At 49.4% G+C, this 23,485-nt stretch overlaps 11 non-coding genes and 1 pseudogene across 11 annotated transcripts; 6 read left to right on the plus strand and 6 right to left on the minus strand.

Annotated features, from left to right (window-relative positions):
• On the minus strand, nt 1–73 carry trnar-ccu (transfer RNA arginine (anticodon CCU)). Its single transcript has one exon. It is a non-coding gene; the product is annotated as a tRNA-Arg (tRNA).
• Nucleotides 74–4,140: 4,067 nt separating this feature from the next.
• On the minus strand, nt 4,141–4,213 carry trnar-acg (transfer RNA arginine (anticodon ACG)). Its single transcript has one exon. It is a non-coding gene; the product is annotated as a tRNA-Arg (tRNA).
• Nucleotides 4,214–5,837: 1,624 nt separating this feature from the next.
• On the plus strand, nt 5,838–5,919 carry trnas-gcu (transfer RNA serine (anticodon GCU)). Its single transcript has one exon. It is a non-coding gene; the product is annotated as a tRNA-Ser (tRNA).
• Nucleotides 5,920–7,263: 1,344 nt separating this feature from the next.
• On the plus strand, nt 7,264–7,345 carry trnas-uga (transfer RNA serine (anticodon UGA)). The gene has a single exon. It is a non-coding gene; the product is annotated as a tRNA-Ser (tRNA).
• Nucleotides 7,346–13,831: 6,486 nt separating this feature from the next.
• Nucleotides 13,832–13,973, minus strand: LOC138230198 (U4 spliceosomal RNA). Its single transcript, XR_011186233.1, has one exon. It is a non-coding gene; the product is annotated as a U4 spliceosomal RNA (small nuclear RNA).
• Nucleotides 13,974–15,267: 1,294 nt separating this feature from the next.
• LOC138230075 (5S ribosomal RNA) lies at nt 15,268–15,386 on the plus strand. Its single transcript, XR_011186123.1, has one exon. It is a non-coding gene; the product is annotated as a 5S ribosomal RNA (ribosomal RNA).
• Nucleotides 15,387–16,023: 637 nt separating this feature from the next.
• LOC138230135 (U1 spliceosomal RNA) lies at nt 16,024–16,187 on the minus strand. The gene has a single exon (XR_011186180.1). It is a non-coding gene; the product is annotated as a U1 spliceosomal RNA (small nuclear RNA).
• Nucleotides 16,188–17,947: 1,760 nt separating this feature from the next.
• LOC138230078 (5S ribosomal RNA) lies at nt 17,948–18,066 on the plus strand. The gene has a single exon (XR_011186126.1). It is a non-coding gene; the product is annotated as a 5S ribosomal RNA (ribosomal RNA).
• Nucleotides 18,067–18,702: 636 nt separating this feature from the next.
• On the minus strand, nt 18,703–18,866 carry LOC138230100 (U1 spliceosomal RNA). The gene has a single exon (XR_011186145.1). It is a non-coding gene; the product is annotated as a U1 spliceosomal RNA (small nuclear RNA).
• A 1,792-nt stretch (nt 18,867–20,658) lies between these two features.
• LOC138230095 (5S ribosomal RNA) lies at nt 20,659–20,777 on the plus strand (annotated as a pseudogene).
• Nucleotides 20,778–21,413: 636 nt separating this feature from the next.
• Nucleotides 21,414–21,577, minus strand: LOC138230098 (U1 spliceosomal RNA). Its single transcript, XR_011186143.1, has one exon. It is a non-coding gene; the product is annotated as a U1 spliceosomal RNA (small nuclear RNA).
• Nucleotides 21,578–23,352: 1,775 nt separating this feature from the next.
• On the plus strand, nt 23,353–23,471 carry LOC138230079 (5S ribosomal RNA). Its single transcript, XR_011186127.1, has one exon. It is a non-coding gene; the product is annotated as a 5S ribosomal RNA (ribosomal RNA).
• Nucleotides 23,472–23,485: the final 14 nt, after the last annotated feature.

The raw sequence follows: 23,485 nt of genomic DNA on the forward strand, positions 1-23,485 counted from the left end.
CACCCCAGATGGGACTCAAACCCACAATCCCTGGCTTAGGAGGCCAGTGCCTTATCCATTAGGCCACTGGGGCACACTGGGTTGGGTCGATCACGCTGATGAAGAGCCAGTTTTTTTTTTTCCTTTGCTTTTTCAAAGGGATCCCCAAAATTAGGAAAGTTAGGCAGCAGAAGGTTTACTGTGACCTGAGAAGGACCGGCATCCAATCACGGTGGTACACACACACACACTCTCACTCATCTGAGCTACACGGCTACCAAGATGATCTCAGGTGCGCCGAGCTGGTACGGAACATATTGAACTGATCGACGGCGAATTGTCTCTCAGACAGGCTTTTCACCTCTGAGCTCCCTGACTGACAGTAATCAGCTAGGTAGTGAAACAGTCAGCTGCTTCTAAGCCTTAAACAGCTGCATCTCGGCGCTTCCACAGAGAGATGATTTGAAAGCCAAACATCGCCCATTGGGAACACCTTACTATCACTAGTTTAAGAGACTTTTAAGGTCTTGCAGAGGTGCCTGTCTAATAGCATGCGCTTTGCAAGCTATAGGTGTTTAGGCTGAGGCAGAATGCCTGTTAACAAAATGTTTTTCTAAAGGGGCCTCGCACTCTTTTCCAAGCAATGGTCACCATCCCCACCGAGTGTCACAATGTAGTCATGTCCTAGGACATCACCTGTTAGTCTCCATTTGTCTGCCACCAACACTTTAGGTTAAGGGGTCACAACCGCACCCCGGAGAGCAGAGGAGCCGTTGGCGTTCTGGCGGCGCAGATTGGGCTGAAGGTGGGGCGCTTGAATCTCGCTGTTGGAGGCCGTCTGAAACTGACCCAAGCCTTTCCCTTGAATTAAATGTAAATAAATAAATGAACCCCAGATGCACATGGAATCAATCACGTGTTTCCTTTGAGCCGTTTCAAAGACTGCTCCAGAGTTTACCTTGCACAGATGCGCAAAGATTAATGATGGGGGTGCACGCTTCCAGGCGCCTTACAACTGTAGGGACTGATTAGAGACAATTCGTAGCGTGTGTTCGTTTCCATATACGCCCCGTGTTGCAATGGTAGGATGAAGTCAAATACGGCTTGGACGCGCAAGCGATGCATTCATCATACTAATTATAGGTCCTGCCAGTCCTTCGAGGGAATCTTTGACTAGCTGAGTGGGGATGGGATCTAGCGAACAGGTGGTTGACTTTGTCTTACGTCTGTGTCCATGAGTCCACCATAAGAAGAAATCTGAACAGGAGCGGTGATCATGCGAGGTCACCACGGAGGAAACCACTGCTCTCCCCCCAAAAAAAACCACCACTGCCCCTCTCAAGTTTGCTAAAGACCACATGGATGTTCCACAGCAACTCCTGGAACAATGTTCTGTGGACAGACATGACAAAAGTTGAACTTGTTGGTAAATGTGCACAGCGTTATGTTTGGAGATAACAAAACACTGCATACCAACTCCAAAACCTCATCCCACCTGGGAAACATGGCGGAGGCTGTACGGCTTGCAATCATCGAGGGACCGATGAATTCCAAGATGTATCAGGAAATTCTACAGCAGAATGTCAGGGTGTCTGCCTGTGATCTAAAACTCGAAAGAGGCTGGGTCATGCAGCATGACAAAAACAAAGGAGTACATCAACAACAGAGTGGCTGAAACAGAAGAAATTCCGTATTTTGGGATGGCCAAGTAAGAGTCCTGACCCCAATCCCATTGAAGTGCTGTGGCGTGATCTGAAGCAGGCCGTTCAGCGCAAGACATCCCAAAAATATACATGAACTGAAACAGTTTTGCATAGAGGAATAGGCCAAAATACCTCCTAACCGCTGCTCAGGTCTGACCAGCCGCTACAGAAAGTGGGGATTGAGGTTTTTGTCATAAAGGAGGTTCCACTAGCTCCTTAATATAAGGGTTCACGTACTTTTTCCATCAATGACCTTGATTGTTTAAACCATTTGGTCAATAAAGAAACAGCAATGTCAAATGTTGGGCGTGTGTTGTTTGTTAAATCAGACTCTCTTTATTAATTATTATGACTTAGATAAAGATAAGATCACATGTTAGGAGCCATTCATGCAGAAATCCACATCATTCCGAAGGGCTGTTTACAAAAGTTTTTCTCCCAACTGTATGTGAGAGAAAAGAAGAGACGCTCACTGAGTAAGGTGGGGTTGTAGCTTTGCAAATCAAAAGGACATTTGTACGCTCAAAATGCACTCTCGCACTCTTTTCCAAGCAATGGTCACCATCCCCACCGAGTGTCACAATGTAGTCATGTCCTAGGACATCACCTGTTAGTCTCCATTTGTCTGCCACCAACACTTTAGGTTACGGGGTCACAACCGCACCCCAAAGACCAGAGGAGCCGTTGTCGTTCTGGCGGCGCAGATTGGGCTGAAGGTGGGGCGCTTGAATCTCGCTGTTGGAGGCCGTCTGAAACTGACCCAAGCCTTTCCCTTGAATTAAATGTAAATAAGAAATGAACCCCAGATGCATATGGAATCAATCACGTGTTTCCTTTGAGCCGTTTCAGAGACTGCTCCAGAGTTTACCTTGCACAGATGCGCAAAGATTAATGATGGGGGTGCACGCTTCCAGGCGTCTTACAACTGTAGGGACTGATTAGAGACAATTCGTAGCTTGTGCTCATTTCCCTCTATTCCCCGTGTTGCAGTGGTAGGATGACGTAAATTCCTGCTTCGACACGTAACGGCATTATAATCAAGTGCAGGAGCTGAGGGCTTTAGTTTTGTTTCGTTTTCCATGGCGTTCGTAAGCGCGCAAATCAAAGGCAATTCCTGCGTCTAACACGAATGTAAATGCTTTTGAAAGTGCAGTGTGGTGCAGCTTGTAAAATCCTTGTCCACATTTTTGGTTTGTTGATGTTTTTTCTGTCTGCCAAAGTTGCATTTTGACATCCGGACTGGGGGACTTTATCATTTGAACGTGAAGCCAGCCTTAAACCCTCTGAGGCGTGTCTGTCTGCCGGCACGAATCTTGTGAAAGGTATTTTTTTTTAACGGAGAGCAACTTTAAAAAGGTTTCCGCAGCCAAATCGCAGTCCGTGTTTGATTATAGGAGGAATGCGGCGGCGGCGAGCTCGCATTTGTCGTGCTCGAGTGGTTAAGGCGATGGGCTCGAAATGCGTTGGGGCTTCCCCGCGCAGGTGCGAAACCTGCCGACTCCGGCGTCTGCCGCACGTCGCCTTGTGCCTGCGCGGCAGAGGCGAAGTGCCGCTTTTCCTTTCCTGGTACTATAACAACGCGAAATCGCTTGGACCCGCTGCCATGGAAATCAATTCTTCAGATAACTACACATTTTGCGTTCGCACCTCTGGTGCTCTACTTATGCCTTTGAAAACCTAATGAATAAAGCTGAAAGAACCGACACGATATGTAGGTGCTGGTAAAGCACGCAGTAAAGAACTGTTAACAGCAAGGGTTTCAGTGGGTTAACTGAGGAGAAGGCGTGATCGCTAATTGTTGACTTTTTATTTGGTGTTAGAAACACTCTTACTGTGCATGACGTGCAACAAATGTAGCCACAGAAATCGCATCACGCTTTCATGTATGCTATTGCAGACACCAACGTTGCCTAGATAGAAAACCGAAAAAGCCGTGGGTTTGCTTGCTGGTCTGAAGGATCTCTCTTCGAATCTCTATCATTTGTCAATGGAAGTAAAAGGCGCTGCAATCTCATACGTTCAGAATCAAACCCGCAGCTGTTGTTCGACTTTTTTTTCTTGACTAATTACAACTGAGTGTCGCATGAGCAGTTACATAAACTTGTCTGGTATATTTGAACACAAATGCCGTTCTTCAATTAAAACTAACAGTACATTGTCAGGGACATTCAGTTCTATACAAACAAGAGACAGACAAGAGAATATTTCTACCGTTCATGTGGACTACGTGTTGACTTACTGATCGGAATAATTGAAAGGTTCGGGCTCATAGCCGATGCAGTGCGTGCTAATTAGAACAGCAACGCTAAGCTCTCAGCACCGTACTGAGCCCAGGTGTTTTTCTAAAGCTGTCAGGTGCAGTTCATTTACATGAAGGAAATATCTTACTGGGTACGATTACAATGCAGTAAGTAGCACAGACTACTTAGGGAGTAGCCCGATGTGTTTAAAAACGACCCGAGCCAGGCAGGAGTCGAACCTGCAATCTCCTGATCCGTAGTCAGACGCGTTATCCATTGCGCCACTGGCCCTGGTGTGACACTGCAGGACTGTAACCCAGTGAGATGAGCACTGCACCTAGTAAAATATTACCCCCGGTCCATTCTTTTCCAAAAGTGAGAAACACCTGTTTTCTACATTTTGTCTGTTTTAAAACCATATCTCTTTAAACCAAACCAAGAGTTTGTCTTTTGCACTGATATTCTGATTCATTTCGATTTCAAAGAAAAAAAAAACATTATCTTCCAAAGCATCATAAAATTGTCCATTCTTCCAGACTCTACTTCTCTCTTGTAGTAGTACAGCAGACCTTTCCAGGTGAGCAGATCACAGAGTCCGAAATATGCTTCCTCCATCAAGCAAAGTACCTGAACATGACTCTGTCTTCATAAAAGCGCCCCTGTAATAAAGAAATTAAATCCGAAATCAAGAGGGCAGTTGCCTACTGAAGTTCAAGAAGTCATCAATTTTAACCCAGCAACACATTAAAGGCTGCATCTATACAAGTACGATTCTAGAAATGCTCACCAGATTACGTTTTAAGAAGGAACTGTGCCTCAGGTTCCGCCGAGATCTTAACTCGGATGGCAGGATTCAGAGTCCGGAGTGTGGACTGATGGCGCACGGAGGGTCCATATACTGTGGATCCCTCAGTGATCTTCCGCGTGTTCAAACCGCCAGCGTGTGACTCCCCTGTCCCTGTGACCTCATTGCTCTGCTCTCGCCTCTGTGCAGCTGAGCCCGACTCATGGTAAAGTGGAAAAAAATATGCCCTCATCGTGGGATTTACTCTGGATCGAGGATAGATGTCACTTTTTTATCGTTGAACAGGATGTATGTGATGTGGCGACTAGGTTCAATATTGTATCCTTTTAAAAGATTAAGGACTGGGGTGAGCGTGATTTACCACCCTTTCAGCTAAGAACCCGACATGAGCACCGTTTAAGCTGCATAGACTCGGTCGTTTAACTCTTCTCCATTAGCAGGGTTAAGGTTAAAGAAAAAAAACATTGCTGACTTCTTTTTTTTTGCCAGCCGCTAGCGCTGATTAGCAATGTTTGTATTTCATGTTTTGCAAGTTCCATCCATTTTAAGAAAAACAAGTCGCGTTAAAGACAGGAAATGAATACTTGCATTTAATTAAGTCTAGCCGTAGGCGGTTGTCTGTAAGGACCAGTTCTGTTCGAGAAGACAGAACAAAGAAGGCACCACTGGGATTCGGACTCAGGATCTCCTGTTTAAGAGACAAGCGCTTTAACCAACTAAGCAACGGCGCCCCGGTAGTGTTGTCCTTTTGCAGCCACTTGGACACACCACTCAGACACATCTGCATTCGGTGTGTGCTCCGCCTGCTCGCTGAGCAAGTTGCCACCTTTACATACAATAGCAACATCGACACCAAGAGAAAGGATGACAAATGGCTTTTATCTGGAACTTTTCATGTCCAAGGAGCTCAATGTGCTTTCTGTGTACAACAGGGCCACTGAACTCCACAATGGCCACTGAACCACAGCAGTGGCTTGCTGGCTTGACATCTCCCAAGGAAAATGTTGAAATCGCATGTGGAACAGGAAAAGGACCCTTGAGTACGAGGGAAAAAAAAGAAAAAGATCATCTGGAGCGCGCCAACCCATGTCTGGACAGCCCAGTTTCATCGACGAGGTGGCCGAGTGGTTAAGGCGATGGATTGCTAATCCATTGTGCTCTGCACGCATGGGTTCGAATCCCATCCTCGTCGCTCTCTACATTTGACGTTGGCTCTCCTTTTGTTTGCTCCAGTACTAGAGCCTTACATTTTCTAGCGGTGGCTGAACATGGTATAGTAGGCTAACGTTGGTATCGAGCAGTGGTAGTAACAGTATTTACGTGCCGCTGCTGCCAAGTGGCTCTGGGTTGAGACCGCGTTTTCACTTACTTGCAGCACAAACGGAGAAAGCGATTTTTGACAGTCTCTCGAGAGACTGCGCTAGGTGTTTAGGGATAGACTTTGTCAGTTCCCCCTGGGATGATGGCCTTTCAAATAGTTTGTGATTCCTCTAGACGTTTATACAGTAGAAGCCTGCTTCGTGGCTTAAATCCAAGCTAAGGAAACGAGTTAGAGGTCTGATGCAGAACTGCGAATTCAATGAAGGGGAACACTACAGTACATTGCACTGTATGTGTGAGGAAAGCTGCCCCCTACTGTTCCTTGTCGACCGAACAGAGGACTGTAAAGGATACCGCCAAGAAACTTTAGGATGCTGGTTGGAATCCAGCTCCAAAGAAGCCCCTTTGGGTGTTATGTAATCAAAAAGTAAGAACAGAGAATCTCCCTTTGATCAAAAGCGCAACAGAACTGTTTTCCGTGGAGCAGGTTTCAGACCCGTAGACCTGTTTTATTTGTAGGGCAGGGCGCATTCCCAAACGCGAATCTCCTGTTTTAGAAATGCTTTGGGCGGCGTGAAGTGAAAATAAGAAGTGGGCTCCAGATGCACATGGAAGCATATCAAGTGTTTCATCCGAGCTGTTTCAAAGACTGCTCAACAGCTTTCCTTTTACAGAGGCCCAACGATTAATGATGGGGGTGCACCCTTCAATGTGCCTTACGACTCTAGGGAGTGATTGAGACGATTCGTAGCGTGTGTTCATTTCCCTCTATTCCCCATGTTGCAGTGGTAAGATGACGTAAAATCCTGCTTCGACACGTAACGGCGTTATAATCAAGTACAGGAGCTGAGGGCTTTTGTTTTGTTTCGTTTTCTATGGCGTTCGTAAGCGCGCAAAACAAAGACAATTCCTGCGTCTAACACGAATGTAAATGCTTTTGAAAGTGCAGTGTGGTGCAGCTTGTAAAATCCTTGTCCACATTTGTGGTTTGTTGATGTTTTTTCTGTCTGCCAAAGTTGCATTTTGACATCCGGACGGGGAGACTTTATCATTTGAACGTGAAGCCAGCCTTAAACCCTCTGAGGCGTGTCTGTCTGCCGGCATGTATCTTGTGAAAGGTTTTTTTTTTAACAGAGAGCGACTTTAAAAAGGTTTCCACAGCCACCTCGCACTCCGTGTTAGATTATAGGAGGAATGCAGCGGCGGCGAGCTCGCTGTAGTCGTGGCCGAGTAGTTAAGGCGATGGATTTGAAATCCATTGGGGACTCCCCGCTCAGGTTCGAATCCTGCCGACTACGGCGTCTGCCGCACGTCACCTTGTGCCTGTGCGGCAAAGGCGAAGTGCCGCTTCTCCTTTCCTGGTACTATAAAAATGCTACATCGCTTGGTCCTGCTTCCATGGAAAGCAGTTCTTCAGGTAATTCTACTCTCTTACCAAAGCTGTTAGGTTCCTTTCCGTGGTGAGATGGGTTGTCATGCAACGCTGCCACATAGTGCCGACAGACAAGTGTGTTGCGGGAGAAGAGAAAAGTGTTTGAAGATTTAAGAGTGTCTTAGGTGGAGCCAAAATCAAGTGTCACAAATGCAAGTGGGAAGATTTCCAATGTTTAATATGGTCAAAATAAGCGGAAGTTACCAGCTGGTCCGGCACAGTCTGCCATGCTTTTGTCATATACTGTAAAGTGGTGTGGAACTGGGTGTCGAACTGGAGCCTCACCATTTGCATATGTGAGGCTCCAGTTATACATCGAGTGTCACATTAAATGACAAAAATGAAGAGAGTTAAAGCACCTGGAGAGGTTTTCTTACAACTTTTGAGCTGACACAGTTTTGGAAAATGTTTCCTTCACGGTGCACTGAACAACATAGGCAGCCAAGAGTCTCCAAAACAAAACAGAATGGACAGATAGGAGAAAATTCCCACTCGTCCTGAAGTTCCCAAAATCCAGCACTGAGCGTAAACAAAGTGTCTAAGTAGCGTGGGAATGCTAACCCTAACCCTAGCTGGAGTTTGAGCAATCCGGCACTGAGCGTAAGAAGATGAGTCAAAGTAACGTCTAATCGGATTAGTTTCCTTAGAGCTGGTTCAGAGTTTGCTCAAGAGTTTACCTTTCACAGATGCGCAAAGAAGAATGTTGGGGGTGCACGCTTCAAGGCGCCTTACAGCTGTAGGGAGTGATTCGAGACGATTCGTGGCGTGTGCTCGTTCCCATATACCGTACGACCCGGGGTGCAGTGCTAGGATGACGTACAATACCGCTTGGGCACGTAACGGGGTTATATGCAAGTGCAGGACGTGAGGGTTTTCGTTTGTTCGTTTTGTCTTGCTCTGCTTTGCTTTGTTTTGCTTTCCATCGCGTTGGTAAGAGCGTAAATAAAAAGGCGATTCCTGTGTCTACCACTAATGTAAGAGCTATTTCAAGTGCGACGTGGTGCGGCTTTTCAAATGCTTGTGGGCATTTCTCTGTTGTTGATTCTTTTTTTGTGTGTAACAAAGTGGCATTTTCATGTCCGGACGGGGAGACTTTATCATTCCGACATGAAGCCACCCTTAAGTCCTCTGAGGCGTGTCTGTCTGCAAGGCTTGTATTTTGGAAATGTTTTTTTGAAACGGAGAACGACTTTGAAATAGGCTTCCGCCGGCGCCTCGCGATCCAGGTAAGATTGTAGCAAGAACGCAGCGGCAGTGGGGCTTGCTGTAGTCGTGGCTGAGTGGTTAAGGCAATGGACTAGAAATCCATTGGGGTCTCCCCGCACAGGTTCCAATCCTGCCGACTACGTTGTCCGCTTTCAGTCGGTGTGTTTCGGCACAAGCAAAGAAGCGCGCCTCTTTGCTGTTCCTGGTGGTTTTAAAACGCCCAATCGCTTGTACCCGCTGCCTTAGAAATAAGTTCTTCAGCGTCCGCAAATGGCATTTTGCAGCTGGAAGCAGATGTCGACGCGTTTTGCACAGAGCACCAAAAAAGCGTCTTTTTTGAAGGCCCAGGCACTGAGCATTGGTGGTTCAGTGGTAGAATTCTCACCTGCCACGCGGGAGGCTCGGGTTCGATTCCCGGCCAATGCAGTGGCTTTTGCAGCGAGCGGCTCCATCACTTGCATCCCCTTGCAACTCGCAACTGAAAACCCACTGAAGCTAAGCAGGTGTGAGCCAGGTCAGTACCTGGATGAGGATGAGCTACAGGGAAAAACAAAGCTTCCAGCTGGAAGCGGTGTTAATGGTGCCGGCGGGGGGGCGCTCACCCTGAGGTCTGTGCGGGTCCCAATGCCCCAGTATAGTGACGGAGATGCTGTGTTGTAAAAGGGCGCTGTCTTTTGGATGAGATGTAAAACCGAGGTCACAGCGCTCTGTGGTCATTCAAAATGACCACCAAAACCTTTGACAAAAGCTCTTGGTAATTGATGGTCTTCAATAATGCTTCTCCTTTAGGTACATTTTAAATCAGCTGAAAAATGCTGTGAAATGGGGGGGCACTTCAGGCCAGTGTAGGATTTGGGTTACAAGAACCATGAAACTGCACGAGAAAGCCCGTACACTGATTACACGGCTTTCTATTCAAAGGAGGACAAAAGAAATTCCCTGAGTTTGATTTTTTGCAGCACAGAGAGGAGCACTGTCGTGAGGCTGGTTAGCTCAGTTGGTTAGAGCGTGGTGCTAATAACGCCAAGGTCGTGGGTTTGAGCCCTGTACGGGCCAGGTCTAGGTCCAGGTCCCTGTTTGTGAAACAGGCAAATGACTGTCTCAGGGGCCCATTCCTCATTCTCAAGACACATGTATGCAGTATGTACACCGTGCATTGAGCAATAGGGACTGAATACACCACAGGTAAGGTTAGAAGTCATTCTGAGGTGCCACAGGTGAGGGATACAGCTAGGCATCCGAAATGTAGGGTTTGAGACCCTTCAGGAGTACTGCATCCTTTGAGACAGACCCGTGCATGTTAAACAAATGATCATTTCTTTCGGCATTAGGGACTAAATATACTAAACATATGATGCTAAAATGTTATTTTCACATATATTAATGTAATAAATGATTGCTTATGCTTTAGAAACAAATCTAATTAAAATAAAAGCTTAAGTTTTGTATTTATCTTGTACCATAGAACATGATTTTCTTTGTATTTCAAGCCCACAAAGTGTCCAAATGACGCACTACATGATATAAGGAAGATTATCACATGCATATCGGTATTATCTTTCTTATGAAAATGCATTCCTTTCATTACCTTTTACTTTTTAAAATGAACTCAAATTGAGTATAATGTAATAATTTAAGTAGAATAGATTCTAATAATATAATGATCCAGTGTTTTGCACTACTTCACTGCTTCACTGCTCTATGCCATCTGGAAATAAATCCTCAGACTGCTTACTGCCCTGGGCATGTACCAATAAATTAAAGGAGCACATCTGTTTATCACTGCGTTGAAGCAGGAGACACACAGTCTCTGCAAACACATCCTAGATACAGTGTTCCAGCACCTTTGACCTCATCCAGAACGTATCATTTCTTGAAAGGGATTGCTGTCCGAATGCACATCTGAATCCCAAGCAGAATCTCTAGTAAAATACGATCATTTGTGAAACAGGCAAATGACTGTCTCAGGGGCCCATTCCTCATTGTCAGACACATGTATGGAATGCTTTCACCGTGCATTGAGCAATAGGGATTAAAAACACCGCAGGTAAGGTTAGATGTCATGTTCTATGATCATTTCTTTCAGCATTAGGGACTAAATATACTAAACGTATGATGCTAAAATGTTATTTTTACATATATTAATGTAATAAATGATTGCTTATGCTTTATAAACAAATCTAATTAAAATAAAAGCTTAAGTTTTGTATTTATCTTGTACCATAGAACATGATTTTCTTTGTATTTGAAGCCCACAAAGTGTCCAAATGATGCACTACATGATATAAGGAAGATTATCACATGCATATCGGTATTATCTTTCTTATGAAAATGCATTCCTTTCATTACCTTTTACTTTTTAAAATGAACTCAAATTGTGTATAATGTAATAATTTAAGTAGAATAGATTCAGGTAGGAAATATAGAGTCATGATGTTTATGGCTGACATCATTTCACATGGGTGAATTTTAAGCTAAGAAATAAAAACATTTACAATGAAGATACCATTGCTTAATTTTAAATGCCTTTAAAAAATAAATACCTCCTGAGAATAATTTGCCACTCCCAGATCCTTGGTAAGGTACTGTTTGAATCCAATCAGGAGAGGAGCATCCAGGGAGTGCTTTCTATAGAGTCCAGCTTGGGCCACTCTCTTCCGGCCTGCTGATACTTTTTAACTACTCAGGGCCTGTAAGGATATAAAACACCGGTTTAAACATTTTATACCTATAAGACAAATTAGAATTTTAGTAAAAAATAGATACATCTGAAAAATAAAAAGTCTTACTGCTGATAGAGTTCTTCAGAGCTCACATCTTCCCCTTCCTTATCCGCTTCTGTTTCAGTTTCTAGAGCAGCCTCTGGCATCTCTTCCTCCTGGACTGCGGCCTCTTGCTCAGGGCCGCTGGAATGCAGGTAGATTCTTTTCAACATGCTTTTACATAATATGTTGTAACAATGATTTCAAAAAGAAACTACAGAAGCCTTACAGATTAAAAATATCTCACCTTGCCAATGTGTCTTCAGGCTTCCCATGTACAAAAAGGCCCAAGGACTCTAGCAGTCTTACAACCACTATCCTGTTTGCCTCACCAGACACGATCTCTATTCTGTGGTAATCCACGATGACCCCGTTCTTCAGGTGATTCATCATGTCCTCCCTCGCCTGTTGAGAGGCCATCCTGATGTTTTCTGCCGTGGCGTGCTTCATACACGCCCTCTTCAAGTGAGCAGGAAGCTGATCAAGAGTATTCAGGCACATCTTGCACACCAGGGGAATCCTCGCGGGTTTCCTTTGAAAATAAATAATACCATCTGTGTATAGAAACAAGCTAAGACTGATTTCTTAAATTATCCTTAATTTTCTCTCTCATAGTTTGAGCATAATGATTTTATTGCATTTATATAAGAATTGCTCATTGCTCCTAAATAAATAATGGTTTCATAAAAAAGTGAACACTTGGTCTCAGTCACAGACTTTCCAATAGAAGCCATTGTGGAGTTCAGCAACTGCAGGTCCTAGAAGTGGGGAAGGAATTTTAAAAGAGAAATTGAATTACAATACAGAAGGAATGGCTGAGGGATCACTGAAATATATATATATACAAATTCCAAAGACTGAGTCCATATAGAAACAACTACCTTTCATTTTCAGTATAAGAAAAAAAAAACATTATCTTCCAAAGCATCATAAAATTGTCCCTTCTTCCAGACTCTACTTCTCTCTTGTAGTAGTATAGCAGACCTTTCCAGGTGAGCAGATCACAGAGTCCGAAATGAGCTTCCTCCATCAAGCAAAGTACCTGAACATGACTCTGTCTTCATAAAAGCGCCCCTGTAATAAAGAAATTAAATCCGAAATCAAGAGGGCAGTTGCCTACTGAAATACAAGAAGTCATCAATTTTAACCTAGCAACACATTAAAGGCTGCATCTATACAAGTACGATTCTAGAAATGCTCACCAGATTACGTTTTAAGAAGGAACTGCGCCTCAGGTTCCGCCGAGATCTTAACTCGGATGGCAGGATTCAGAGTCCGGAGTGCGGACTGATGGCGCACGGAGAGTCCATATACTGTGGATCCCTCAGTGATCTTCCGCGTATTCAAACCGCCAGCGTGTGACTCCCCTGTCCCCGTGACCTCATTGCTCTGCTCTCTCCTCTGTGCAGCTGAGCCCGACTCACGGTAAAATGGAAAAAAATATGCCCTCGACGTGAGATTTATTCTGGAGCGAGCCAGTGTTGCGCATAGCTGCCTTCAAAGCAGTTAACCCAGGTTCGATTCCCGGCCAACGCAGTTACGAATGTTTTCAAATGCTGTCATGAGCCTTGGATTGTGACTAGCAAAGCGAAGCCTTTTGAAAGAGCTAAAGCACTGCAAAACGGAATTGAAGGAGAATCTTACAGGGGATTCTGAGCAGTGTCTGCATACATGCAGTCAGATAAAGGTGCTGAAAGCTTGAGCTACTCTCAATGTCATGCTGCCCTTCCCCGGAGTAAATCTGTTACATTGAAAGAATGCTTCTGGCAGGTTCAAAAAGAGACCCTTGTTAATTGGAGAAATCAATGATTTCGAATGAATTCTGTATGCGTTAAAAGACAGCTATACACAGAAAACATGCAGGACACTGCTCATGATGTTTCCCGAGCAGAAACACAGTGCGTTTTTCCAAGCCATTTGACAAAGCCCACCCACTGAAAACTGCAGCAGATCGTGTAAAGACGTTCAACTTTGTAACTACTGCACGCACAGGAAGCAGAATAAATTCCTCTTTTCAAACTGTCAAAGGTTTGCTTTGCGAACGCTGCAGGACATCGCACAATCTCTTTTGAATGGGGACAAACGATTTCTTATGGGGCGCAGTAAGTACAGACGTTTAAAATGCTCCACTCATGCCGACGATGCAGCATGAAGAAGCGCAACCTAACGTTTGACAGACAAAAGCCAGGCGCCGCTACGAGCAATATGAAATCATACTGACAAGCACACGGCGTTTCGCGCTGACACAAAAGTAATCTCGACAGACGCTGTTCTCTGCATAAAGCTGAAAGAGCTAAAGAGCGTTTCTGTTGACACGTAACAAGTTCGTTTCTTTCTACCATGATATCACCGTGACCAAATCTGTCTTTAAACACCTTGCTCAGTCTCTGACGAGACTGTCAAAAATTGCTTTCGCCGATTGTATTGCAAACCGGCGGAAGCGGGGTATTGGGAAAAGTTTTCAACTAGCAATAATCGCGCCTCGGCTAACCCTCACAGGCTACGATACTGCCACTGCGCAAAGCTGACGGTTGCCAGGCAACCGCGGGGATCCTATGGAAATCGTTATCGATCGTGTCATGGCATGTCGTTGCTATAACGCTTCATATTTGTCGTCTTCTTCTTCTTCTAGCTTGAGGTTTTGAAGAATTTCATGACAGACAAGGGCTCCGTTGGGAACAAAGGGCGTTGTGAGAAAACCGTTGCTTATTTTCAGCAGCAGAAATACAACCCTTTAAATACAAGATGACAGAACAATGACGAAGGGCATGCCGGGAGGAACTCATGCACTACAGAGGAAAGGGGGCGGGCACGTACAGTTCACATTCAAGCCACAAGTACTCCTCTTGAAAGTTGCACAAACAAATCCTAACGTCTTGAAAGCATTGCAGCATGTTTGTGTCCCACTTCCCGTGGCTGCGGGACGACTGACACGAACGGACAAACACAATCTGTGGCGTTTAGCGTGACATAGTCTTGCAGGCATCGTGCTGTCTCACTGCAATATTATACCGCTGGAGGAAACAGTCCATCTGGCCATGAAACTCATTTGAACGTCTAGCTACAGCAACTAACAATATCATGATTTATTCAGGATGTGTGGAATCAGCACGTCCCGGAGACAGCTTCCGAAATCGTGAGCATTCTCTGGTGGTAGGGGCGTTCAAGATGGCGCTCAGGTGGGAGGTAAAGTTTAGTGGTTGGGGAGTTTTTTTGAGTTTTTCATGACCTGAATGTTAATTTTTGCTTTTTTTGACTACAGAAAAATAAGGACTTGACTTACTAGTTGTTTAAACTTCAGTTATAATTGAAAGAAAAAAAAACGATTTTTTTTTAGGTTTAAAAAGTCCGATATGAGTAACACTGGGAAAAGAAAAGAGAGTGCTGGGTCTTCGAAGGAGAACTCTAAGATACCTCAATCGTATATGTATAGCACTACAAAAAAATCGATGGCAACTAAAGGGAAAAGTGAAGCAGCTGCAGGGGCAGCAAGAGGGCGGAGGCGCCGCGCGCCCGGCCGAAGTGTTGGACCGGTGCGCTTTACGTGCTGAAATAAACACGCGACAGCCCCGAAATGTTTCCAGAGTGCTGTGCACTGAAGACTTGCCTGGTGCTCCTCCGTGCAGATTCTTTGTCCTCCTCCAGTGCGGGACGAGCCAACACAAGGGAGCGCATTCGCCAACATCCAGGCACGCAATGCGATTTGGAAAGCAGCTCCTTTCCAAAGAGTTGCACACGAACGATCCTTCAGTCCCGCTCGGGGGGCATGGAGCCCCCGCCACACACAGCTTCAAGTAGCGAGTCAGGCGCCAAGGCTTTCGCTTATGGCCACACCACCCTGAACACGCCCGATCTCGTCTGATCTTGGAAGCTAAGCAGGGTCGGGCCTGGTTAGTACTTGGATGGGAGACCGCCTGGGAATACCAGGTGCTATAAGCTCTTGCTCTCCCGGCCAGCAGGGGTCGCCGTTGGTGCCGTAGGCTTTGGGAGAAAAACCTGCAGGATGGAAAGGTGATCTATAGCCTCATCTCTAGAGATGTTTTGTTGCTGTGGCATGTGTGTGACCCATATTCAAAAAAAAAAAACCCGTCTGTAAAACGAATATCGAAGCTGCCTCTAAATCTGCAAATGAAGATGAGTCGATAAACCACTCGTTTTTCGTATAACTAGACATATATTCATTTGTTACCGATTTCATTCATTGAGCACGGATACAATAGAGGTACAGCCATTCACTGTTTGACATGTCTGCACTGGTACAGAACCGAGCAATCAGAAAACGGGTGAAACTGTCTTTAGACTCAGCATACAGTACCGAGGCCCCCCATGACCAAATAAAGGCTAACCTCGATAATCAGCCTAAAGAACACAGACTACAGCAAAACGACTGACTTTGAAAAGGGAATGAACGTCCGGAAGGAGTAGTGGAACTAGCTTGAGATGCTTCTCCGGACCCCTAACTAAAAGCCAGCGAGAACCAGCAGCGGCGTCCACTCCTGTTGAACCGGGATCCTTCCGCAGCCACGCAGCTCGTGGTGTCCTAACCCTCCCGTATCTGATTTTGGACCAAGCACATCAGGGGAGAGCGCGAACGCAGTCCCCCACTACCAGAAATTATGCAGTCGAGATTCCCACATTTGGGGAATTCGCAGGGGTCAGCACAGCCGGAGTGCAATGGCCGAGCCTCGCTCTGGTTGAATCTCCTTCTTGATCAAGATATCTCCCCTGCCAGGTAAGTATGAGTTGTACAGGCCCCTGCAAGCGGCCCGCACCCACAGCACAAATCGCGCAGCCTAGGCCACCTCCTCGCCCCGCATGCCACCGCCTCCTGCTGGGCCCACTCTTTCGCACACTCACACGCCACACTAACACTCAAAAGTGTGGGCAAAACGAGAAAACGAGCGCGCCGTTTCCTACACATCTGCAGTCGCCGTTGTGCATTCGCAGCATGTCCCGGGATGCAATTCGGCCTCATTTGCATAACTCCAGACCGGCAGATCGCCACGCAAGCTCACGACGTGCGCCTGCCACACACCGAACAAACCTTTTCAGCAATTTCCAAAAAACGGGCCTGCTCGCCTGCCCACAAGGCTCCGTCTCTTACCTGCTCTCCAGAGCCTGCTGCCTTCTGTGCTTTTCTCTCGGCACCGCTGCAGCGCACACAACTCCTGCAGCGGGAGGGGGGGAGAAAGTTCCCGCGCTCCGCCGCAGGGAAGGCTCGCTCCGTGCGCACACGTCCTTTCGATGCCAGTCCAACAAGTGCTCCGCATTAGCTGCGTCGGGGCCTCACCTCACCTCGCACTGCCCCCTCCTTGAATGTCTGCCGCTGGGCATGCCCCGCTCTCCTCCGCCTTATCTTATCGCGTGTGAGCACCGACAATGGCCACAATGCCGGGGAATGGCACCTGTAAAGTGTTAATTGGGGCACAGGAACAGCCCGTCTCGTCTCGGGGGGGCCGGCTTCAGAGACAATACAGCAAACACAGCGGGGCGGGGGAAGAAGACGACACCACACATGCGGGTACATTCAGCTCCGGCGGGAACGAGACATTTGTCGGTCTTTTCAAGTGCCGAGAGCCGAGCAATCCTTCACTTGTATCGTTTCTCCCCGGTGACTAGATCTGGCCCTGCGACTCTCGACTGGGCTCACCCCCGGGGCAGCCCAGCAGGTGTGAGCCTGGCCGGCACCCGGATGGGAGATTCCACCCCGGAAAAGCTCCGGTTGCTGCTGCTCCTGCAAGAGGTGTGACGGGGACCAGTAGGGAGCGCTCACCCTGCGGGCTGTGTGGCTCTCTTACGCCCCAGCCTCCTGATGGCGACACTCTGCTGCACAAACAGAGGTCAAACCGAGGTCCCGACCCTCCTTGGCCATTAGGAAACCCCAGGGCGTCTCTCAAAAAGAGACGCCGGGGGTGTCCCTCTGGTGTTAGTGCTCCCCTTTACCCATCAGTCAGGGTCTCCTCCTAATCCCCGTCTCACCTGTAACAATCAATGACGAGGCCCCCCTGTCCGTGAGATTTAGTACTCGCGCAAGAGACCGGGGGCAGACCGCGAACGCGGTCCCCCGCCCCCCACAAAGTGCGCGCTCCGGGTCTTGCAACACAGCGGAAGGGCAGCGAGAAGGAGCCTCTTGCTCTGACGCCGCAAGGCCACAAGAGGGCGGAGGCGCCGCGCGCCCGGCCGACGTGTTGGACCGGTGCGCTTTACGTGCTGAAATAAACACGCGAAAGCCCCGAAATGTTTCCAGAGTGCTGTGCACTGGAGGTTTTTGTCTGGTGAAGACTTGCCTGGTGCTCCTCCGTGCAGATTGTTTGTCCTCCTCCAGTGCGGGACGAGCCAACACAAGGGAGCGCATTCGCCAACATCCAGGCACGCAATGCGATTTGGAAAGCAGCTCCTTTCCAAAGAGTTGCACACGAACGATCCTTCAGTCCCGCTCGGGGGGCACGGAACCCCCGCCACACACAGCTTCAAGTAGCGAGTCAGGCGCCTGGGCTTTCGCTTACGGCCACACCACCCTGAACACGCCCGATCTCGTCTGATCTCGGAAGCTAAGCAGCGTCGGGCCTGGTTAGTACTTGGATGGGAGACTGCCTGGGAATACCAGGTGCTGGAAGCTTTTGCTCTCCCGGCCAGCAGGGGTCGCCGTTGGTGCCGTAGGCTTTGGGAGGAAAACCTGCAGGATGGAAAGGTGATCTATAGCCTCATCTCTAGAGATGTTTTGTTGCTGTGGCATGTGTGTGACCCATATTCAAAAAAAAAAACCCGTCTGTAAAACGAATATCGAAGCTGCCTCTAAATCTGCAAATGAAGATGAATCGATAAACCACTCGTTTTTCGTATAACTAGACATATATTCATTTGTTACCGATTTCATTCATTGAGCACGGATACAATAGAGGTACAGCCATTCACTGTTTGACATGTCTGCACTGGTACAGAACCGAGCAATCAGAAAACGGGTGAAACTGTCTTTAGACTCATCATACAGTACCGAGGCCCCCCATGACCAAATAAAGGCTAACCTCGATAATCAGCCTAAAGAACACAGACTACAGCAAAACGACTGACTTTGAAAAGGGAATGAACGTCCGGAAGGAGTAGTGGAACTAGCTTGAGATGCTTCTCCGGACCCCTAACTAAAAGCCAGCGAGAACCAGCAGCGGCGTCCACTCCTGTCGAACCGGGATCCTTCCGCAGCCACGCAGCTCGTGGTGTCCTAACCCTCCCGTATCTGATTTTGGACCAAGCACATCAGGGGAGAGCGCGAACGCAGTCCCCCACTACCAGAAATTATGCAGTCGAGATTCCCACATTTGGGGAATTCGCAGGGGTCAGCACAGCCGGAGTGCAATGGCCGAGCCTCGCCCTGGGTGAACCTCCTTCTTGATCAAGGTATCTCCCCTGCCAGGTAAGTATGAGTTAAACAGGCCCCTGCAAGCAGCCCGCACCCACAGCACAAATCGCGCAGCCTAGGCCACCTCCTCGCCCCGCACGCCACCGCCTCCTGCTGGGCCCACTCTTTCGCACACTCACACGCCACACTAACACTCAAAAGTGTGGGCAAAACGAGAAAACGAGCGCGCCGTTTCCTACACATCTGCAGTCGCCGTTGTGCATTCGCAGCATGTCCCGGGATGCAATTCGGCCTCATTTGCATAACTCCAGACCGGCAGATCGCCACGCAAGCTCACGACGTGCGCCTGCCACACACCGAACAAACCTTTTCAGCAATTTCCAAAAAACGGGCCTGCTCGCCTGCCCACAAGGCTCCGTCTCTTACCTGCTCTCCAGAGCCTGCTGCCTTCTGTGCTTTTCTCTCGGCACCGCTGCAGCGCACACAACTCCTGCAGCGGGAGGGGGGGAGAAAGTTCCCGCGCTCCGCCGCAGGGAAGGCTCGCTCCGTGCGCACACGTCCTTTCGATGCCAGTCCAACAAGTGCTCCGCATTAGCTGCGTCGGGGCCTCACCTCACCTCGCACTGCCCCCTCCTTGAATGTCTGCCGCTGGGCATGCCCCGCTCTCCTCCGCCTTATCTTATCGCGTGTGAGCACCGACAATGGCCACAATGCCGGGGAATGGCACCTGTAAAGTGTTAATTGGGGCACAGGAACAGCCCGTCTCGTCTCGGGGGGGCCGGCTTCAGAGACAATACAGCAAACACAGCGGGGCGGGGGAAGAAGACGACACCACACATGCGGGTACATTCAGCTCCGGCGGGAACGAGACATTTGTCGGTCTTTTCAAGTGCCGAGAGCCGAGCAATCCTTCACTTGTATCGTTTCTCCCCGGTGACTAGATCTGGCCCTGCGACTCTCGACTGGGCTCACCCCCGGGGCAGCCCAGCAGGTGTGAGCCTGGCCGGCACCCGGATGGGAGATTCCACCCCGGAAAAGCTCCGGTTGCTGCTGCTCCTGCAAGAGGTGTGACGGGGACCAGTAGGGAGCGCTCACCCTGCGGGCTGTGTGGCTCTCTTACGCCCCAGCCTCCTGATGGCGACACTCTGCTGCACAAACAGGCGCCGTCCTTCGGGGGAGGCGTCAAACCGAGGTCCCGACCCTCCTTGGCCATTAGGAAACCCCAGGGCGTCTCTCAAAAAGAGACGCCGGGGGTGTCCCTCTGGTGTTAGTGCTCCCCTTTACACATCAGTCGGGGTCTCCTCCTAATCCCCGTCTCACCTGTAACAATCAATGACGAGGCCCCCCTGTCCGTGAGATTTAGTACTCGCGCAAGAGACCGGGGGCAGAGCGCGAACGCGGTCCCCCGCCCCCCACAAAGTGCGCGCTCCGGGTTCCCTCTCGGGGCCCTGCAACACAGCGGAAGGGCAGCGAGAAGGAGCCTCTTGCTCTGACGCCGCAAGGCCACAAGAGGGCGGAGGCGCCGCGCGCCCGGCCGACGTGTTGGACCGGTGCGCTTTACGTGCTGAAATAAACACGCGAAAGCCCCGAAATGTTTCCAGAGTGCTGTGCACTGGAGGTTTTTGTCTGGTGAAGACTTGCCTGGTGCTCCTCCGTGCAGATTGTTTGTCCTCCTCCAGTGCGGGACGAGCCAACACAAGGGAGCGCATTCGCCAACATCCAGGCACGCAATGCGATTTGGAAAGCAGCTCCTTTCCAAAGAGTTGCACACGAACGATCCTTCAGTCCCGCTCGGGGGGCACGGAACCCCCGCCACACACAGCTTCAAGTAGCGAGTCAGGCGCCGGGGCTTTTGCTTACGGCCACACCACCCTGAACACGCCTGATCTCATCTGATCTTGGAAGCTAAGCAGCATTGGGCCTGGTTAGTAATTGGATGGGAGACTGCCTGGGAATACCAGGTGCTGTAAGCTTTTGCTCTCCCAGCCAGCAGGGGTCGCCGTTGGTGCCGTAGGCTTTAGGAGGAAAACCTGCAGGATGGAAAGGTGATCTATAGCCTCATCTCTAGAGATGTTTTGTTGCTGTGGCATGTGTGTGACCCATATTCAAAAAAAAAAACCCATCTGTAAAACGAATATCGAAGCTGCCTCTAAATCTGCAAATGAAGATGAGTCGATAAACCACTCGTTTTTCGTATAACTAGACATATATTCATTTGTTACCGATTTCATTCATTGAGCACGGATACAATAGAGGTACAGCCATTCACTGTTTGACATGTCTGCACTGGTACAGAACCGAGCAATCAGAAAACGGGTGAAACTGTCTTTAGACTCAGCATACAGTACCGAGGCCCCCCATGACCAAATAAAGGCTAACCTCGATAATCAGCCTAAAGAACGCAGACTACAGCAAAACGACTGACTTTGAAAAGGGAATGAACGTCCGGAAGGAGTAGTGGAACTAGCTTGACATGCTTCTCCGGACCCCTAACTAAAAGCCAGCGAGAACCAGCAGCGGCGTCCACTCCTGTCGAACCGGGATCCTTCCGCAGCCACGCAGCTCGTGGTGTCCTAACCCTCCCGTATCTGATTTTGGACCAAGCACATCAGGGGAGAGCGCGAACGCAGTCCCCCACTACCACAAATTATGCAGTCGAGATTCCCACATTTGGGGAATTCGCAGGGGTCAGCACAGCCGGAGTGCAATGGCCGAGCCTCGCCCTGGGTGAACCTCCTTCTTGATCAAGGTATCTCCCCTGCCAGGTAAGTATGAGTTAAACAGGCCCCTGCAAGCGGCCCGCACCCACAGCACAAATCGCGCAGCCTAGGCCACCTCCTCGCCCCGCACGCCACCGCCTCCTGCTGGGCCCACTCTTTCACACACTCAAACGCCACACTGACACTCAAAAGTGTGGGCAAAACGAGAAAACGAGCGTGCCGTTTCCTACACATCTGCAGTCGCCGTTGCGCATTCGCAGCATGTCCCGGGATGCAATTCGGCCTCATTTGCATAACTCCAGACCGGCAGATCGCCACGCAAGCTCGCGACGTGCGCCTGCCACACACCGAACAAACCTTTTCAGCAATTTCCAAAAAACGGGCCTGCTCGCCTGCCCACAAGGCTCCGTCTCTTACCTGCTCTCCAGAGCCTGCTGCCTTCTGTGCTTTTCTCTCGGCACCGCTGCAGCGCACACAACTCCTGCAGCGGGAGGGGGGGAGAAAGTTCCCGCGCTCCGCCGCAGGGAAGGCTCGCTCCGTGCGCACACGTCCTTTCGATGCCAGTCCAACAAGTGCTCCGCATTAGCTGCGTCGGGGCTCCGGCGTGTCGCACCTCACCTCACCTCGCCCTGCCCCCTCCTTGAATGTCTGCCGCTGGGCATGCCCCGCTCTCCTCCGCCTTATCTTATCGCGTGTGAGCACCGACAATGGCCACAATGCCGGGGAATGGCACCTGTAAAGTGTTAATTGGGGCACAGGAACAGCCCGTCTCGTCTCGGGGGGGCCGGCTTCAGAGACAATACAGCAAACACAGCGGGGCGGGGGAAGAAGACGACACCACACATGCGGGTACATTCAGCTCCGGCGGGAACGAGACATTTGTCGGTCTTTTCAAGTGCCGAGAGCCGAGCAATCCTTCACTTGTATCATTTCTCCCCGGTGACTAGATCTGGCCCTGCGACTCTCGACTGGGCTCACCCCCGGGGCAGCCCAGCAGGTGTGAGCCTGGCCGGCACCCGGATGGGAGATTCCACCCCGGAAAAGCTCCGGTTGCTGCTGCTCCTGCAAGAGGTGTGACTGGGACCAGTAGGGAGCGCTCACCCTGCGGGCTGTGTGGCTCTCTTACGCCCCAGCCTCCTGATGGCGACACTCTGCTGCACAAACAGAGGTCAAACCGAGGTCCCGACCCTCCTTGGCCATTAGGAAACCCCAGGGCGTCTCTCAAAAAGAGACGCCGGGGGTGTCCCTCTGGTGTTAGTGCTCCCCTTTACCCATCAGTCAGGGTCTCCTCCTAATCCCCGTCTCACCTGTAACAATCAATGACGAGGCCCCCCTGTCCGTGAGATTTAGTACTCGCGCAAGAGACCGGGGGCAGAGCGCGAACGCGGTCCCCCGCCCCCCACAAAGTGCGCGCTCCGGGTCTTGCAACACAGCGGAAGGGCAGCGAGAAGGAGCCTCTTGCTCTGACGCCGCAAGGCCACAAGAGGGCGGAGGCGCCGCGCGCCCGGCCGACGTGTTGGACCGGTGCGCTTTACGTGCTGAAATAAACACGCGAAAGCCCCGAAATGTTTCCAGAGTGCTGTGCACTGGAGGTTTTTGTCTGGTGAAGACTTGCCTGGTGCTCCTCCGTGCAGATTGTTTGTCCTCCTCCAGTGCGGGACGAGCCAACACAAGGGAGCGCATTCGCCAACATCCAGGCACGCAATGCGATTTGGAAAGCAGCTCCTTTCCAAAGAGTTGCACACGAACGATCCTTCAGTCCCGCTCGGGGGGCACGGAACCCCCGCCACACACAGCTTCAAGTAGCGAGTCAGGCGCCTGGGCTTTCGCTTACGGCCACACCACCCTGAACACGCCCGATCTCGTCTGATCTCGGAAGCTAAGCAGCGTCGGGCCTGGTTAGTACTTGGATGGGAGACTGCCTGGGAATACCAGGTGCTGGAAGCTTTTGCTCTCCCGGC

The sequence above is a fragment of the Lepisosteus oculatus genome, unplaced genomic scaffold (assembly GCF_040954835.1).
Source record: "Lepisosteus oculatus isolate fLepOcu1 unplaced genomic scaffold, fLepOcu1.hap2 HAP2_SCAFFOLD_48, whole genome shotgun sequence".
Lineage (NCBI taxonomy): Eukaryota > Metazoa > Chordata > Actinopteri > Semionotiformes > Lepisosteidae > Lepisosteus > Lepisosteus oculatus.